This window comes from Cervus canadensis, chromosome 9 (assembly GCF_019320065.1).
Source record: "Cervus canadensis isolate Bull #8, Minnesota chromosome 9, ASM1932006v1, whole genome shotgun sequence".
NCBI classification, from domain to species: domain Eukaryota; kingdom Metazoa; phylum Chordata; class Mammalia; order Artiodactyla; family Cervidae; genus Cervus; species Cervus canadensis.
In genome coordinates, this window is record NC_057394.1 from 63,574,502 (window position 1) to 63,586,278 (window position 11,777).

The 11,777-nt window shown below is 45.8% G+C and overlaps 1 non-coding gene across 1 annotated transcript; it reads right to left on the minus strand.

The window, feature by feature from the left end:
* Positions 1-872: 872 nt before the first annotated feature.
* On the minus strand, positions 873-944 carry TRNAE-UUC. Its single transcript has one exon. It is a non-coding gene; the product is annotated as a tRNA-Glu (tRNA).
* Between the last annotated feature and the right edge of the window lie 10,833 nt (positions 945-11,777).

The following is an 11,777-nucleotide window of genomic DNA, read 5'->3' on the forward strand; positions in this document are numbered from 1 at the left end:
CAGTGGGACAGAAGTGTGGCTTCTAAATGCCTGGAGGTTTTTCCAAGCAGCAAATGTTTGGAGAAGCAAGCAAGATAAACGATTACAGCAGAAGATGCACTTATTTGGGTAACAGTTGGAAACTGTCTTGTCACACATCAGTACTAACATTTCTAACTCTAGAGATCTTATTGAGTGTATCATGAATTCCTGAAGTTTTTTAAAACAGAATGTGTCAAACAGTTAGGGCGTGAGAAGAAAGTGTTATTTTTTGCCATTGCCTCACTCGTCAATATGTGTAATAATATAATTTTCTATTTTCCTTCCTCCCCCTCTCCCCCCACGGTAACTGCTTCAGTGAGCTTTTGAATCACAAAATACAGTCGACTGTAGTCTGAACTACTCTGCCCTCAATAATATGACTTTTCTGAAAATCTTGCTGTCCTCAAAGGAATGGCCTTAGGCAACTTAAAAGCCTATAATGTCCTACAATGTGTCTTGTCTTTTTTTTTTTTTTCCTTTCAAAGAAGAGCACTTTTTTTTTTATCATTTGTTTCATATTCACGGTACAAGGAGAAATTGCGCAGAAAAACCAACTGAAACATCTATCTTAGCATGAGACCGGCTAACTCCCTGCTCCTCAGATTTAAAGACATTTCAAAGGCAAAGTCAGCACTCTTTCGAGTTACTTCCTTTCCGTTTGCTCCTGCCGGTCAACCGGCTTTGAGTGGGCTGTACAACCATTCACTCTAGGGTAGACCCCGATTCTCTTCAGCTTCAATTTCCCCTGGGTGTTCTGAAATGGGGTTATAGCTCTTTCTAAAAACACCAGTGTTCCCCTAGTTTAGAGGTGTTTGATTTATTTTCGTCTTCTGTCCAAAAATGTGATGGCGTTCCCACACCGGGAGTCGAACCCGGGCCGCCTGGGTGAAAACCAGGAATCCTAACCGCTAGACCATGTGGGAGACGACGAGCGCTAGCTCAAACCTAGACAAATTGAGTCTTTAGTCTCAGCTTCCTCCTGCCCCGCCCCTTCCGGCAGCTGCTGACAGACCTGCTTCTGCGCATGCGGAGCTACTTTACGGCCGGCGCCCTGGGAAGACGGCACTCGAATCTCTTCTCTGCACGTTCGCGTCCTTTGTGATCTCATCCCGCCTCCTGATTCTAGACACCGCGTCTTCGTCTGTGTAGATTCTAGATTGATGAGTCATTATTCATAATTCCTCAGGAGAAGGCGGCAGAGTACCAGAGGGCTGGCACTGCTTTGGGTGAAGACATAAAACCGCTTCCACAGAGGCCGACGTGTGCTGGACGCCGGGGCACCTGCGAGGCACCCGCCCGGAGCGCCGCGGACGAGCCTCGGTGCCGCCCGCCCTCTGGCCCCGCTCGCCGAGCTCCGGGCAGACCCGCGCGCCCGGGGAAGCGCTAGGGCTGTGTTCCCGGCACATGGGGGTCTGCCCTTCTCCCCTCAGCGCCGTGCAGTGCCGCACGCACGCCCCGTTCCGTCCCAGAAATTTCCCTTCCTCTCAAGATACAGGACACGGGGCTGCCTGGAACATTCCAGGTTCTGTTGACCCAATGGCAAAAAGCAGTATTTGTGCCGTTGAAAGTGGGAGATGGTGGCTTGTGAACGTAGTTTTTAAAACCGGAGAAAGTCCCTCGTTGAAAGCAAGCATGAAGGATAGAGGGTCCCCGCGGATTCCTCGCCCGGTCTCGGCTGGAAGCAGCATCTCGCCGGGCGCAGTTTTTCTGCCTCCATGAACCCCAGGATGAGGAAGCCCGTGTGGGAGAGCTGCGCTCCTGGTGTTCTCGAGGCGGCTTCAACTACCCAGAAGTTGTTTGCACGAGCGCCCGACACTTTTGGAGCCCAATTTAAAGCTGGTTCTGGTTCTCATTTACTTCCTCCTCATCCCCCACCCGCCAAAGGGTCTTAGAAGGTTCTCGCTCTCCCCTTCATTGAGGCTACCTAAGGCTTCGCTTGTGACATTCTTCAGAGGGGAAATAGAAATTATTCTTAGATTTATTAACACGGAGGATGCTCCCTCACAGGGAGTCAACATCCAACACCACCTAAGTGCAATGAAGCTCTGAAGGAAAACCACAACCTACTGACTGCAAACTATGTGTGTTAGACACGTTCAAGTCTGTTTGCTCATTTCATCATAGTATTCCTATGTGGTAGGTCTCATGCGCGTCTTTGGGGGTTCTAACTGTACCAGTTTTTGCATCTTTGAACAATTTCACTTGTTTGTTTTGCCATCAGTGAGACAGCTGCCTTCCTCTGGCCGACATCTGCTTCGGAACAGTAAAGAAAACTCCATAAAAAACCTCATCAACTACAGAATATCCCGCATCTGTGGTTCTCAATCCGAGGTTCGAAGAGTTCACGTGTACCTTTCAGTTTTGTATTTCCACGTCATAATTCTTTTTGAAAAGTATCTTACCAGTTTTAAAGATAAAAGTTCCCCTAGTAGCCCGTAAGACAGGCACCATCCTTAGGATATAACCAAACTGTAACTTTTTCTGGTCTCTTACTATCCCCAATCTGAAATTTGTTCAGTTTTCCCCTTGTCATTGGATGAGAATTTGAGTAGTTTACCCGAAAGCCCTATGGTCACTTTATATTATTTTATTTACTATTTTTATATTTATTTCTATGACTGTTTCCCACATGTGAGATCTAGTTCGCTGACCAAGGGAGCCAACCTGGGCCCTGGCTGGGCTAGAGCAGCAATCTTAGCCCTGGACTAACAGGGAGGTTCCCCTATGGTCACGTTAAACAATAAAGCACAGTTTAGGACAATATACTATTTAGCAACTCTGTCCTCATTCTAGATAGTTCTTTTCCACTACCCCAGCTTGGGCATGACTTCAGGTTAGGAACAGTGATGAGCTGGATCAGGCTCCTGCCAGCTCACAAGATCTTATTTTGGCTTCTTTTTCTAACCCTGTATTCCTGACGTCACATTGGTAGATGGCCATAGTGGAGAGTATTTACACCACAGAAATAGGCAGATGCTCCAAGGCAGGGCTTATTACCTTGGAGAGCTAGTGTGCTGGTTCAATGGACTCGGCAAGGGTCTGTTGTCCAGGAAAGAGGGTGTGTTCTATTTCTCTTTTCTTTCTTTGGCCTTCCTCCCATAGATGCTTCAAGGCCCTCCAAGATTGGAGTGTGTAGAGAGCAAGAGGAAGGGAGACTGAAACCTCCTACTGGACTGCTGCCACCAAAAGTCAGCTTCTTGCCTTCTGGGCCCAAACTCTTTTTCGCGTGGTTTTAGGGCTCTTTTCTCAGTGGTTCTCCAGGAGTTCACCAGAGGCTTCCTTGCTTGGACCCCATGAACAGTGTCTCCCAGAAGGCTGGCAGTGGCCTCCCAGTGTAGGTCTTAGACCAGTGGCACCAGAGCACCATTGCCTTTGTTTAACTGCAGATTCCTAGCCCCACCCAGAGCTCCCGAATGAGAACTTCTAGGAGCAGGGCCTGGGAGTCTGAATTTTAACAAGTACACCACCCCCACTCCTACCAAATGACTCAGATGCCACTAGAGCTTGAGAAATCCTTACATGACCCTAAGTTCCCTTCGACCTCTAAAAGGCCATGACCCCTGAAGCACAATTTCCATCATTTCCTTTTCCTGCTGAAAAACCTGAGGGGAAAAAAAAGACTCGCTAGTTGCCATTTTTCTGTTGTTGTTTAGTTGCTAAGTCATGTCCAGCTCTTTGGGACCCTATGGACTGTAACCTGCCAGGCTGCTCTGTCCATGGGATTTCTCAGGCAGGAATACTGGTGTCGGTTGTCATTTGTCTTCAGGAGATCTTCCCAATTTTGGGGTCGAACTCGAGTCTCCTGCATTGGCCTGCAGATTCTTTACCACTGAACCACCACGGAAGGCCCAGTCCCCTGTTGAGTAAAATCTGTAAATTCCCTGGCCAAACCTTCCCAGCTTTCTATAACCCAGCCCTCACATAACCTGCTAACATTATCCTCCCATGCCTGTTATTCAGTGATCACGTGCCGGTCACCCTGCTTTCTCTGTCCCACTTGCCCCTCATGATGTCCTGCCCTGGTCTCTGTGATCCATTTCACTCTGCACCTTCCCTACTCGTCTTCCCACATCTGATCCCAACTCCAAGGCCAGCTCAACCCCCATAAAGCCACCTCAGGGCTGTGGGTTCATTTCCTCTGAATCTCAAAGCACAGGCCTCTAAAAAATGGCGACATAGGCTTATGCCTAGCCACCCTTATTATTTAAGTTATTTAATAGGAAAGTCCATGAATAAAAATCAGGTTCCATAATCCCCCTGGGAACCCATTCCTGCAGTCACTCCTTTTGCCAAGTAGTCCTTCCTTTTATCTAACTTAAATACTTCCTGCTGTACTTCTGTGTGAAAGCGGCCTGCTTTTAACCAACAGTATGAACAAAATGTTCCTGGGAGAAGGGAAAAAACACACATTTTTGAAGTTTAGCCAGACCAGTAAGTGAGCTGAATTTCTTTAGTTACACACACACACACACAAAAAAGCCTCCTTGTTGACAGAAGGAACCGCTATTCCTGTTCCCATGCATCTAAGGCTGACTCTCACTGGGCAGCTCTCCCATTTCATCCACCATTTGATACATTTGATCCTGGAAAAAAGCCCCAAATACATTCTACTTGCCGGGCATCTAGATTAACCAAAGCGGAGAGTACAATTCAGGTCCCCTGCCAGTCATTTAGGAGCTCGGATGGTTTCCATTTCAGCGGGCCCAGGAGTCACCCTTTATAAGGGCATCGAAAATAAATGCCAATTAAGTTCCACTCTCCCAAGGAGAGCTCTGGCGGGCACAGACCCAGCCTAGGGCATTAAGTTAACCTCAAAGCTCTTTTGGGTAACAGCACCTGCCCCTGCTGACCATTCGGGGTGAGTTAATCTTCATGGCCTAACACTTGGTTCAGTTTCTAAAATTGGACTTGAACTCAGGAGGCCACTGGGATAACAGAGCTTCCTCGGGGCTTTTTTTAGGTTATATAACCCTGCCCTTCACCTCCACCCCAAGTCTAGTATCTCCTACTCATGCTAGGACTCAGGACAAGTACCCTTGAACCCCCGAAACTCGGTTAGGTCTTGTTCTGTGGGCCCACCCCATCAGTCAGCGGGCTGGATGAATTTCTCTGCCTCTCCATCCAGGGTAGATGTTAAGCTCCTGGTGGCACAGTCTGGGTCTCACTCTGTTGTCTCCCCAGATTCTTGGCACAGTGCTTGGCAAGAAGCAGCTCTCCCTCAGGCAGGTAAAAATACCTCCACAGCATGGTATCTGTCCTGCCACATCAGCCACACTCAGCAAATGTTTAAGTCGTCGCCTGCCTGATTCATTCATTCAGTTAGTAATCAATCCATCAGTCAACCCCAGCAGAATAGTCTTGGTTTCAACCCAGCACCCAGGGGGCAAAGCAACTGACTACAAGTTCTGCTCTGCTGTGCTACGTCGATTCAGTTGTATCGAACTCTTTGCAGCCCCGTGAACTGTAGCCCGCCAGGCTCCTCTGTCCATGGGATTCTCCAGGCAAGAATACTGGAGTGGGCTGCCATGCCCTCCTCCAGGGGATCTTCCCAACTCAGGGATCGAACCTGCGTCTCTTACATATCCTGCATTGGCCGGCGGGTTCTTTACCACTAGCGCCACCTGGGAAACCCAAAGTTATTTTATATATATATACACAGGTACTGATTAATTAAATTCTCACTTATGATAACTACTAATCTAAAAGTCACATGGCAATGGTTAGAATGAAATAAGCCTTCCACATTCACAATCCAAACAACATACACTGGTTAAGTATAATAAAGGCTGGTGTAACAGCATCTCGTATGACAGTACTGCTTACCTAGATCTAGATTGACTCCTGGAACACCTTAAAACTTAGTTATCCACCATTAAAGATTGGTATGGCATGAGCTTTTATCCAGTTCATGGTACCAGACTATAAATAAATTCCATTCAATTAATATAAATGGATTCTGAAAAAAAAAAAGTCTTATTGGAAACTTCCAAATACATGGTCCAAGTCAGTCACTGCTGTTTTATTCTATTTTTTTTTTTTTTTTTTGGCCACACTGCAGAGCAGTTGGGATCTTAGTTCCCCGATCAGGGATCCAACCCAAGCCCCCTGAACTAGAAATGCAGATTCGTAACCACTGAAACGCTGTGGAAGTCCCAGTCACTGCTTTAAAAGTGACAATTCATGGACTAGAGTTCTCTATTGAGATATTTATCCAACTTACCTGGGTCCAAATTCTGGCTTCTAAATGAATGGTCAGAGGGGCCATAATTTGTAAACACCAAATCTTAAAAGTATAAAACTGCTCTGTTAATTTTGTAAATTCTGAGCCTTTGCTCTTGATTCTCTTTATCTCTCTGAAATCCTCCCTTGGGTACAAAAACCCATCCCTTCTGTGGAACTCAGTTAAGGACCAGAAAGGATACAAATAATAAAACCACTTCTCATTTACATCATGCTTCACAGGTTATAAATCAGCTCACAGACAATGAACTCATGTGGCTCACAAGTTAAGGGTGAGCTATAATCAAACATCTGTGGTGTTCTATCTTAAAAGATATCGGTCATTATCAGGGTGTGGGTCAGACATGGGAATTTACACAAGCTTTGTGACAAGGCCATAAAATCGTATGTAATCTGATAAAGTTGCAATGGGCTTATCTCCTTGGATCATCTGAATATGTTTCCTCCTGCCTCCACCTAATGTACCCCACAAAATAGGCCCATGCTGCCAAATAATAATACAGGAGTTTCAAGTTAGCTGTCCTTGGCTGCTCCCTTCCCTGACCTAGAGAAAAATATTAAGTTCAAGGTAATGCTGGAGACTCCTGAGGCAATTGCCCAGCTGTCCCCAGGAAATGAATCATTCCCTCCTTCCACAACCTAACCTCTAGTCAAACAGGCTTTTAAAATCCCTGTGCTAGTTCTCTCTCTCCTCCACTCAAAACTCAACGTTCAAAAAACTAAGATCATGGCATTCAGTCCCATCACTTTATGGCAAATAGATGGAAAAACAATGGAAACAGTGACAGACTTTATTTTCTTGGGCTCCAAAGTCACTGCAGATGGTGACTGCAGCCATGAAAAGACACTTTCTCCTTAGAAGAAAAGCTATGACTAACCTAGACAGAGTATTAAAAAGCAGAGACATTACTTTGCAAACAAAGGTCTGTATAATCAAAGCTATGGTTTTTCCCATAGTCATGTATGGATGTGAAAGTTGGGCCATAAAGAAGACTGACAGCCAAAGAATTGATGCTTTTGAACTGTGGTGTTGGAGAAGACCCTTTAAGAGTCCCCTTGGACTGCAAGGAGATCAAACCAGTCAATCCTAAAGGAAATCAATCCTGAATATTCACTGGAAGATTGATGCTGAAGCTGAGGCTTGGGCCACCTGATGCAAAGAGCTGACTCATTAGAAAAGACCCTGATGCTGGGAAAGACTAAAGGCAGGAGGAAAAAGGGACGACAGAGGATGAGATGGTTGGTTGGCATCACTGCATTAATGGACATCAGTTTGAGCAAGCTCTAGGAGATGGTGAAGGATAGGGAAGCCTGGTGTGATGCAGTCCATGGGGTTGCGGAGTCGGACACGACTGAGCGACTGGACAACAGAACCGCTCTGTAATGCTGGGGCATCACTGTGGCCATGCTACCCTCTCCAGCAGGCTCCCTGTTTGGCTCTGCCAATAGCGGGCGCTAGAGGGAGACTGGGGAGCTGCTTCCAGTTTCTGAGGGTGACCACGGAAGAAGTGAAAGTGTTAGTTGCTCAGTGGTGTCCCACTCTTTCAACCCCATGCGCTGTGGTCCACCAGGCTCCTCTGTCCCTGCGATTTCCCAGGCAAGAATGGGTAGCCATTCTACTGGAGTGGGTAGCCATTCCCTTCTCCAGGGGATCTTCCCAATCCAGGGATGGAACCTGGGTCTCCCACATTGCAGGCAGATTCCTTACCGTCTGAGCCACCAGGGAAGCCCCATGACCATACTGTAATTCATCTTAGCAGCAACTGTGGGTTCCAGTAGCAGCAGTTGCTTCCAACATTTCCAGAACCAACACACCACCACCTGCCCTCCCTGCTCAGAGACACCAGCATTGATTGGCCAGCATGCCCTCAGCAGAGGAGGTGGGAGTACCAGCTTCACAGTCTCCCTTTTAAGCTTTTGAAGAACTAGGACCAACAAAGCAGGATCTCCTCCAGCCCAGAGGCCTCAGTCAGGGCACAACACCAAGCTTCTAGGTTTCAAAAATCACAGCCTCTTCCTTGTATTAACCCAACACTAGGGATGATGGCTATTTCCTATAATTCTTACCTCTATGGCACCTGTGGCCTGTCTTTGCCTTTTTTCTTTCCTAATACCTGGCTAACCATTTTTTTATATTAAGTTCACTACTAAAGGCTTCCCTGATGACTCAGACGGTAAAGCGTCTGCCTGCAATGCGGGAGATCCAGGTTCAATCCCTGCATCGGGAAGATCACCTGGAGAAGGAAATGGCAACCCACTGAAGTACTCTTGCCTGGAAAATTCCATGGACGGTGGAGCCTGGTAGGCTACAGTCCATGGGGTTGCAAAGAGTCGGACACGACTGAGCGACTTCACTTTTTCTCACTTTCACTACTAAAATACCTGCTGTGGTTTCTGTCTCCTGATGGACTCTGATGTGTGTGCTCAGTCACTTCAGTCATGTCCAACTCTTTGTGACCCCATGGACTGTAGCCTGCCAGGTTCCTCTGTCCATAGAACTTTCCAGGCAAGAATACTGGAGTAGGTTACCATTTCCTACTCCAGGGGATCTTCCCGAACCAGGGATCAAACCCATGTCTCTTGCATCTCTTGCATTGACAGGCAGATTCTTTTCCACTGTGCCACTTGGGAAGCCTGATGGACTCTGATACAAGTCCAATAAAGGAACTCATTCAGTCTGATTTCATGTCAACACTTCTTTAAGAACACAAATGCTGGTTGCTATCTTCCAAGAAGCCCTTATTTATCTCTGTTAATTCATGCTCCTTCAAGGCCAGGGACTGGCCCTCAGTTTGAAAGAATCAGAACTATGTCAGAAAATAAAAACAAATCAGTCCCTTTTATCACTTCCATGGGGAAGAGGACATCTGAGCCAGCATGACCACAAGTTAGCCTGGCCAGGTTTCATGGGTGCCAGAAGCCCCCAAACTCCTGGATTGGAGAGAAAGGGCTTTCTGCTCATGGCAACAGTACAACCAAGTGTCGGCATTGCCATTATTTTGTCCAGCCCCAGTTCTCACGAGGCGCTGACAACAGAGCTAGAGGCACCTGTGCAAGCAGTGGGTTGAGTCAGAGGAACCCTGAGTTTAGGGAAGCTAGATATTTTTATAATGTGCAGTAAGCACGTCTGCCCCGTGCTTTAGAGAGACAACATCTCTTTTCAAGGCTGGTTGCTACTTAAAGATCCTTGAAAAAGAAAACACAAGAGGAGAACTGTCTCCCAACATTTATCTGAAGCTTGCATGTGAACACAGAGCAAGGACAATTAGCTGGATAACTGAATTGCTTACATTTCCACACCAGTGATCTAGAATAGTTCAGTCTTTGGACCAGAGTTCCCCTTTCTTATTTAGTGCCATTAAGCCTCTCTGAATCTAGATTTTTCTACGTTGTTGCTATTCAGTTGCCCAATCATGTCCAACTCTTTGCGACCTCATGGACTGCAGCATGCCAGGCCTCCCTGTCCCTCACCATCTCCTGAAGTTTGCCCAAGTTCATGTCCATTGCATCAGTGATGCCATCCAGCCATCTCGTCCTCTGACGCCCTCTTCTCCTGCCCTCAATTTTTCCCAGCATCAGGGACTTTTCCAGTGAGTCAGCTGTTCGCATCAGATGACCAAAATACAGGAGTTTCAGCTTCTAAATTAAATTTTCTAAATTACAGGGTGTCAATCCCTTTTCTCATTGACATGGAAGTAATCTGAATATATAAATGTTAGTAAAGTCTTTTCTGTCCAGTAACTAAACCATCCTGTCCTTAGAAAGTGATCACACTGTCCAGATGTTACCCATTATATGATTTAACTATATAGATAGGACAGTCATTATTTGTAAGTAAAGTAGCCCTCACTTATTCCTGGGGGTTATGTTCCAAGATCCCCAGTGGACACCAGAAAGCATGGATAGTACCCAACCTTATAAATACTATGTTTTTTCCTATACCCACATACCCATGATAAAGTTTAATTTATAAATTAGAGACAGTAAGACTAGCATCAATAACTAAATAATAAAATATAACAACATACTGTAATAAAGGTTACATGAACTTGGCCTCTCTCTCATAGTATCTTATTGTACTGTACTTGCCCTCCTTTTTGTGATGATGTGAGGTTCCTGTCCTGGGCAGGACAAAGTAGGACAGTATGGGACTTTATGCTTCTCAGAGTAATGCACAACTTAAAACTTATGAATTATTTATTTCTGGAATTTTCATTTAGTATTTTTGGACTGCGTTTGACCACAGGTAACCGAAACCACAGAAAGTGGAAAAGGAGGGACTACGGTAGCTAGAAATCTCCTTACCCTCCCCTGGTACCACCCACCCTCAAAGACCACCTTAGAGATTTAGTTTGAGCATGAAATTGCTTTCTGCTGTTTTTCCTTAATATCGAGCTAAGGAAATCTATCTTCTACCTATAGATATCTTTACAGTACACTTGGCTTTTAGAATCTTGTTGTTTAGTCGCTCATTCATGTCCGACTCTTTTTGCGACAATATAGACTGTAGCCCCCCAGGCTCCTTGGTCCATGGGATTCTCCACGCAAGAATATTGGAGTGGGTTGCCATTTCCTTAGAGGAAAGTAATGCCCTAGATAGTAATAGACTAAGATTCTTGACCTCCTAGATCAATGTCAAGTGTGAGACCATAGCTGATGCCTGACATATATAGGAAGCTTTTGATAAATAGTAGTTGTACCGTCATGACTCTGGTAAATAACAGAAACCGAGTCCATTGTGCAAAATAAAGAATTTGTTATAACAGGGTGTCTTCTAGAAACCCAAGGCAGGAATGCAGCCTATTTTGAAATGCCCAACCTGCCTTTGCCTCTCTGTATAATGTAACCACATTCATTGTCATTCATTCAACTCCTACACACCACACACAGTATTTGCAGCTTGAACACAACAGGAAACACAAATGGATTTTTTTTTTTTAATTTTTACAGTGTAAGTCCCAGAGCTTACAGTCTAGTGGAGAGAGACAAATCAAATGATCACACAAGTAAATATAAAACCACAACTTTGGCAATTCTGAGAAAGGCAGGTACATGGTGTGAGTATGTGAAAAAGGAGGACTTGACCTACTTGGGGAGGTCAGGGAAGGCTTTCCTGAGGAAGTGAGGGCTGAGCAGAGACCTAAGTCAAAGCCAGCAATAGTAAGATGTTAGGAGAAAGGGAAGAACTTTCCAGGCATGGAGGGGAGTAAAGGTCTCCTGGCAGGAGGAAGCATGGCTGGAGCTCCATGGCTGGAGAGCAGAGAGATCAGGTGACCTGCCCAAGGTCACAATACAACCAAGGTCAAAAATGGGGAATTTAGCCCAGAGCTACACATTCCATTCTACTACCAAGCCATCCTAGCCAACAAACATCACCTTCTTTCCACTCAGAACTTTCCATAGAGGGAGTTCCCTGGCAGTTCAGTGGTTACGACTGGCATGGGTTCGATCCCTGGTGGGGGAACTAAGATTCCACATCCTGGTCAAAAACCAAACAAAAACCACAAAACTTTTCG